This window comes from Trachypithecus francoisi, unplaced genomic scaffold, assembly GCF_009764315.1.
Source record: "Trachypithecus francoisi isolate TF-2019V2 unplaced genomic scaffold, Tfra_2.0 Lachesis_group10, whole genome shotgun sequence".
Taxonomy (NCBI): Eukaryota; Metazoa; Chordata; class Mammalia; order Primates; family Cercopithecidae; genus Trachypithecus; species Trachypithecus francoisi.
In genome coordinates this window covers 74,407,574-74,415,312 of record NW_022681455.1, presented here as the reverse complement: position 1 = coordinate 74,415,312, position 7,739 = coordinate 74,407,574, and the positions used below count along the sequence as shown (strand labels likewise).

Here is a 7,739-nt window from a genome sequence, read left to right as displayed (position 1 = left end):
ATTGCCCTACTGCACCCCAGCCTGGGAGCCAGAGTGAGACTGTCTCAAAAAATAATAATAGCAAGATAAAAATAATAAGAAAAATTAAATTAAATAAAAAGAAGATAATTCCGCCTTATCATAGAATGTCTACAACTTTAAGAAACTACTTGTTTTTCTCTAATACTTGAGCTCAAAGATAGATCTGGACAGAAAATGCCCATATGGCAGTGTTGACCAGAGCTCAGCCTCAGGCCCTACGAGCCCAACTCAGAGCCAATTAAATCTCTCAAAATGCAAGAAAGGACACGTTAGAAACCAGATTACACTAAATGTGATCTGGTTTATACTTAACATGCCTATATGTGCTTCTTTTTTTTTTTTTTTTTTGAGACCTAGTTTTGCTCTTGTTGCCCAGGCTGGAGTGCAATGGCTCAATCTTGGCTCACTGCAACCTCCACCTCCTGGGTTCAAGTGATTTTCCTGCCTCAGCCTCCCGAGTAGCTGGGACTGCAGGCACCCGCCACCATGCCCAGCTAAATTTTGTATTTTTAGTAGAGACAGGGTTTTACCATGTTGGCCAGGCTTATCTTGAACTCCTGACCTCAGGTGATCTACTCGCCTTGGCCTCCCAAAGTGCTGGGATTACAGGCGTAATATGTGTTTCTTTTAAAATTTTTTGTAGAAATGAGGTATTGCCATATTGTCCAGGCTGGTCTCAAACTCCTGGGTGCAAGTGATCCTTCCACCTCAGCCTCTCAAAGAGCTGGGATTACAGATGTGAGCCTTGTCACCAGCCCACATGTGATCTTTTGACAATTGACAATATCTTTAAACAAAATAAGAAGGATGCCACTTTGGTGACTCAAAAAAAGACACTAACTAACAAAAAAATAACACTAACGAACCCATCTTCTAGCTCATTTTCCCCAACCATAACTGGCACAGTCTATGTAAGGTGGAAACGAGGAGAAAAGCTTACTGTTTGTTCACTTCCTCCTTTCCCAGGGAAAGGGCAGGTGTAGTGGAGACCCAAGGGAATCCAGGGGCCTAAAGGACTGCCCTCTGTCCCGTGGCTGGGAAATAGTGATGTTATTTCTCATTCATGGCCTTACAGGCCTCACCTCTCCCCACACCAGCCATTCCGAACGCACTTGAAGTTTTTGGGGTTTGTTTTGAACAAACATTCTGCTAAGTAAACACATTCATATGGATTACCAGGTTTAACCATCACAAAAAGCCTATGATTTCAACACTATCATTTTCCTAATCTTACAGAGTTTAGAAGCTGTACAGAGGCTAGGAGTTGGGGCTCTGATCTGAATCCTGGATCCACCACTATGTAATCTTCAGCAAATTACTTAACCTTCTCATGCTACTTCCTTCAGTTTTCTCATCTGCAAAATGATGATGATAGTAACAGCACCCACATGATTTTGTTGTAAAGCTTTTAGAACAGTGACTGGTGGACAGGTGCAGTGGCTCACACCTGGAATCCCAGCACTTCGGGAAGCCAAAGCAGGAGACTTGCTTGAGGCCAGGAGTTTGAAACCAGCCTGGGCAAGATAGCAATACCTGTCTCTACAAAAAAAAAAAAAAACTAAATTAGCCAGGCACTGTGGTGAGCAACTGTAGTCTCAGGAGGCTAAGGTAGGAGAAACACTTGAGCCCAGTAGTTTCAGGCTGCAGTGAGCTATGATCATGCCGCTGCACTCCAGCGTGGGCAACAGAGCAAGACCTTGTCTCCAAAACAAAACAAAAAAGAACAGTTCCTGGAGCGGAACTAGTGCTTACTATAAATTTGTAGTGAGTGGCACAAGATCAGACATAACCAAGTCCATGCACATTTGTGTCTTTCCACAAGGTCAGACAAGGTTACCTCGATTAGGTGAACACAAGATTACCTTGATTAGGTGAATTTAATCAAGGTAACCACTTGGTTACCTTGTAGATTAAGGAAGTAACTTAAGGAAATCACAAGATTTCCTTGATTAGGTCAACTTTTACTGATGTTATTTCAATCATGGGGTTCCCAAGCAGGCAATTCTCCTTAGTACTTCCCATTCAGTCAGTAGTCAGAACTGTGTGCACATGGGCTCAAGCCAATCCACAAGTCAGTCAATATTGCAAATCATACATAGGAGTATGCTTAATCAGTCTATAAATGTTGTAGATTAAAATTTCACACGAAACAGAGACGCATTTAACACAAGAGAAAAGGGGGTAGGAAAAGGAGTTAATGAACCAGGCCAAGGAGACTGATGTGGACAATTAGAGTATCCTGGGATGACCTGGATGGTTATCAATGTCTTGCAAGGAGAGCAAGATATTGTATCCTTGATTTGGGCAGGATCTTCGGGGGCAAATGCCAGGTGCTGCTCATGAGTGAAAGCAAGACAGGGTCTGCCAAGATGGCCATGTCCAGTTGATAAAGTTCTGCTCATTTTATGACCTTTGAGTCCTCTGGTGAGAACTGATAGTAAAGGGTGATGCCCTTATCTGGTTGGTGTTGTCTCTGTTGATTAGGAGAACATCTGGACCCTGCTGCCTTAATGTGTTTTGAAATGTAACCTGGACTTTTTTTCTAAGGTGGAATCACTTACGTCACGGGTGCTCCATACAGCACTCGTTATTACAACAGGTGAGGAAATGTGGCCTCAGACAGCATAGTATCTTGCCCACAGTTACAAAGCCAAGTATTGGATGCAAGATCTGTTTGGGGTTCCTTGAGATTCTCATAACTGTGGGTTTATAGCTTTTTATATAATTTGAAAAGTGTTCAGTTGTTATTTTTTCAAATACATTTTCTATTCCCCTTACTTCTCACCTCTCCTTCAGGGATTCCAATTATACATATATTAGATCACTTGATGTTGACCGCACTTTATCATGGCTGGTTTTTTTTTGTTTTGTTTTGTTTTATTTTGCTTTGGCTAGTTTTTATTTTTTAGTTAGGGGGAGGGTTGAGACAGAGTCTTGCTCTGCTGCTCAGGCTGGAGTGCAGTGGTACAATCTCAGCTCACTGCAACCACCACCTCCCAGATTCAAGTAATTGTCTGCCTCAGCCTCCTGAGTAGCTGGGACTACAGGCACACACCACTACACCTGGCTAACTTTTGTGTTTTTTTAGTAGAGAAGGGTTTTTGCCACATTGGCCAGCCTGATCTTGAACTCCTGGCTTCAAGTAATCTGCCTGCCTCAGCCTCCCAAAGTGCTGGGATGACAGGTGTGAGCCACTGCAAAGAACAGAGGCTCTGTTGTGTGTGTGTGTGTGTGTGTGCCTTTTTTTTCTTTAGTCTTCTTTCTCTGTGTCTGAATATTTCCCATAGCCTATGTATTCATAGTGTCTGAACTGCTATTTGCTCCACTGTCGTACTGTCATCTCTTGAAGTTTCATTGGGTCTTTTTTCTCTGTCTCCTATATCTCTCATTAACTTGCTCAGGCCTCCATCTTCTTGAGTATATTTCATTTTTTTTTCCTCTAAACTGAAAGTGACTTTATTCAGGATTTGAATAAAGCCTGTCTCCAACTGTCTCAAGAAAATAGGGACTAATTGTAAGAGTCTATGTGGTTGGTGCTGGAAACAAGACAGCTCTGAGGCCTGGGGAGCCCTCTCCATCTCTCTCCTGCAAAGCCCAGCCCCTCCCACAGGAGTCTCTGCTCTTTCTGTGCACCTATTCCTTGTGTAGAGCATATTTCTAATAGATGTTTTAATGTCCTTGTCTACTAATTCTAACATCCGTAACATCTCTGGGTCTGTTTCTATTGAATGATTTTTTTTTTTTTTCATGATTGTGGGTCCTATTTTTCCGCTTCTCTGCATGCCTGGTAATTTTTTACTGGACCTCAAACATTATGAATTCTACATTGCTGAGTGCTGACATTTTTTATATTCCTATAAATATTTGGCAGTTTTGTTTTAGCATGCATTTAAGTTATGGGAAACAGTATGAAACTTTTGAGGCTTGCTTTTCAGACTGTTAGGCAGGTCCAAAACAGCCTCTAGTCTAAAGTTAATTTGGCCACCAGTGGGACAATATCCTTCTCAGGACTCTGCTCAATGTCTCATATATTAGGAGGCTGATATGGTTTGGATATATGTTTCCTCCAAATCTAATGTTGAAATGCAATCCCCAGTGTTGGAGGTTATTGAGTCATGGGGACAGATCCCTCACAAATGGCTTGGTGCCCTCCCCATGGTAATGAATAAGGTCTCACTCTGTTAGTTCATGCAGAAGCTGGTTGTTTAAAGGTGCCTGGCATCTCCTCCTCTCTCTCTTGCTCCCTCTCTCACCATGTGACACGCCTACTCCCCTTTCACCTTCCACCATGACTGAAAGTTTCCTGTTACCAGAAGCTGAGCAGAGGCTGGTGCCATGCTTATACAGCCTGCAGAATCCTGAGCCAAATAAACCTCTTTTCTTCATAAATTACCCAGCCTCAGGTATTCTTTTGGAGCAATGCAAAATGAACTAATGGAGAGGTCTTTCCTTTCTAGTCAGTAAGAACACAATTCCCGATCCTGTGTGAGCTCCACCTGGTCCTTCTTGGTGGTCTTTCCTTAGCCTCTGGGAGTTTCTTCGCAGGCATGTACTGATCAGTGCTTAGCTAAAGAATGGAGGGGAGCCCTCTAAACAGCTCCAAAATCCTCTCTGTGTGGTTCACTCCCTCTGCCTTGGCCTCCCCAGACTCTCGACTCAGAGACACTGTCGTATTCTGTTGCGTCTCTCCTCTCTGCATCGAGGCCTGTGGCCACCACAAGACTTAGCTGTTTCCCTTCTCTCAGGATCTCCGTATTGTGCTATCCATGGTTCAATGTCCAGAAATTGTTGTTTCACATATGTCATTGGGTTTTTGAGTTATTTAAAGCAAGAGAGTAAATCTGGTCCCTCCCAGTCTGCCATGGTTGGAAACTGAAGTCTCTGAAGCCAGGATCTGAACCCAGGGAGACTGACTCCTCAGCTTCCTCCCCATCCCTTTTCAATCCTTCAGTTCCTTCTTGTGTTCATTCAAATGTCACCTCACTACTGCAGCCCCAGCTGCACTCCCTGTCCTCCCTGTTTGCCTCCAAGGAATGAAAGTTCCACAAGGGCAGGGACTTTTGCTTTTGATCCTAAAGACTGAGGTCAGGTGCAGCGGCTCACACCGGTAATCTCAGCATTTTGAGATGCCAAGGCAGGTGAATCACCTGAGGCCAGGAGTTTGAGACCAGCCTGGCCAAAATGGCAAAACCCAAAATACAAAAAAATTGCCAGATGTGGTGGCACGTGCCTGTAATCCCAGCTACTCAGGAGGCTGAGGCACAAGAATTGCTTGAACCAGGGAGGCAGAGGTTACAATGAGCCAAGATCACGCCAATGCACTCCAGTCTGGGTGATAGAGTGAGACTCTGTCTCAAAAAAAAAAAAAAAAGACTGAGGCTTTGATCCCATTCCCCTAGGACCCTGAACTGCATGCTAGTACAGAATCTTGAGCTTATGACATATTCAATATATGATTTTTAAATGAATACATAACATCCTCTGCACTCCATGTTAACACACAGGTCAGGTTTACCTAGTGTAAGCAGACAGGGAGGGTCTCCAGAGATTACAGGAATTTAATGAACTTGAGCAATCAGCCTGTTTTATAGCCTCCTGCCCTGGAGTCTTTTTCTTCCTAAACCTTGTATGGAATAAAGTCACCTAATTGGTTCAAACCAGTCCCTGGCAGACTCCCACAACTTAAAGATGAACGCAAGTGAACATTCCGCATTACCATGCTAAAGTCTCCACCCCGAGAGGTGCTATAGCTTCATTACCTTAACATGCAAGCTATGTGCTGGCATGATGGCTCACCACATCTGCACAACTGAGACCCAACTACACACAATGATGCACCCTCTCCCTGCTCTATCCACCCCATAAAACCCGCCTATCACTTTCCCTTGGGAAGACACTGCTTTGGAGAATACTCCCAGTGTTTTCCTTTACTTGTATCAAGTAATAAAACTCCTATTGATACAAACCTACGTCCCTATAAAGAGTCTTTGTTCTCTACTGGCAGGATTTGATGGCGTGATGTCTCACAGAACGGTCTCTGCTCCCAGACATGGGTCCCTCGGCTTCCTGCCTCGGAAGCGCAACAGCAGGCATTGCAGGAAGGTCAAGAGCTTCCCTAAGGATGACCCATCTAAGATGGTCCACCTCACAGCCTTCCTGGGATACAAGGCTGACATGACCCACATTGTGCGGGAAGTCGACAGGCCAGGATCCAAGGTGCACAAGAAGGAGGTGGTGGAGGCTGTGACCATTGTGGAGACGCCACCCATGGTGGTTGTGGGCATTGCGGGCTACGTGGAAACCCCTCGAGGCCTCCGGACCTTCAAGACTGTCTTTGCTGAGCACATCAGTGATGAATGCAAGAGGCGTTTCTATAAGAACTGGCATAAATCTAAAAAGGAGGCCTTTACCAAGTACTGCAAGAAATGGCAGGATGAGGATGGCAAGAAGCAGCTGGAGAAGGACTTCAGCAGCATGAAGAAGTACTGCCAAGTCATCTGTGTCATTGCCCACACCCAGATGCACCTGCTTCCTCTGCGCCAGTAGAAGGCCCACCGATGGAGATCCAGGTAAACAGAGGCACCGTTGCCGAGAAGCTGGACTAGGCCCACGAGAGGCTCGAGCAGCAGGTACCTGTGAACCAAGTGTTTGGGCAGGATGAGATGATCGACGTCATCAGGGTGACCGAGGGCAAAGGCTACAAAGGGGTCACCAGTTGTTGGCACAACAAGAAGCTGCCCCGTAAGACCCACCAAGGCCTGTGCAAGGTGGCCTGTATTGGGGCATGGCATCCTGCTCGTGTGGCCTTCTCTGTGGCACGTGCTGGGCACTGAGATCAACAAGAAGATCTATAAGATTGGCCTGGGCTATCTTATCAAGGACGGCAAGCTGATCAAGAACAATGCCTCCACTGACTATGACCTGTCTGACAAGATCATCAACCCTCTGGGTGACTTTGTCATGCCGAAAGGCTGTGTGGTGGGAACCAAGAAGTGGGTGCTCACCCTCCACAAGTCCTTGCTGATGCAGACGAAACCACGGGCTCTGGAGAAGATTGACCTTAAGTTCATTGACACCACCTCCAAGTTTGGCCATGGCCGCTTCCAGACCATGGAGAAAAAGAAAGCATTCATGGGATCACTCAAGAAAGACCGAATTGCAAAGGAAGAAGGAGGTTAATGTCAGGAGCAGATTTTACAGCTGGTGGGGTCTCAATAAAAGTTATTTTCCACTGAAAAAAAAAAAAAAAGAGGCCGGGCGCGGTGGCTCAAGCCTGTAATCCCAGCACTTTGGGAGGCCGAGACAGGTGGATCACGAGGTCAGGAGATCGAGACTATCCTGGCTAACACGGTGAAACCCCGTCTCTACTAAAAAAATACAAAAAATTAGCCGGGCGAGATGGCGGGCGCCTGTAGTCCCAGCTACTCGGGAGGCTGAGTCAGGAGAATGGCGTAAACCCGGGAGGCGGAGCTTGCAGTGAGCCGAGATCGAGCCACTGCACTCCAGCCTGGGCGACAGAGCGAGACTCTGTCTCAAAAAAAAAAAAAAAAAAAGAGTCTTTGTTACTTGCCTGGTGAAGAACCCCAGTTTTGTTTTGCTTTATTGTGTTTTGTTTTGTTTTGTTTTCGGGGGAATGAAATCTTGCTCTGTCACTCAGGCTAGAGTGCAGTGACGCAATTTTGGCTCACTGCAAGCTCTGCCTCCCATGTTCACACCAT

The 7,739-nt window shown here is 45.5% G+C and overlaps 1 pseudogene across 1 annotated transcript; it reads left to right on the top strand.

The window, feature by feature from the left end:
* Positions 1–6,039: 6,039 nt before the first annotated feature.
* Positions 6,040–7,200, top strand: LOC117088564 (annotated as a pseudogene). The gene has a single exon (XR_004439248.1). The product of XR_004439248.1 is annotated as a 60S ribosomal protein L3-like (transcript).
* Positions 7,201–7,739: the final 539 nt, after the last annotated feature.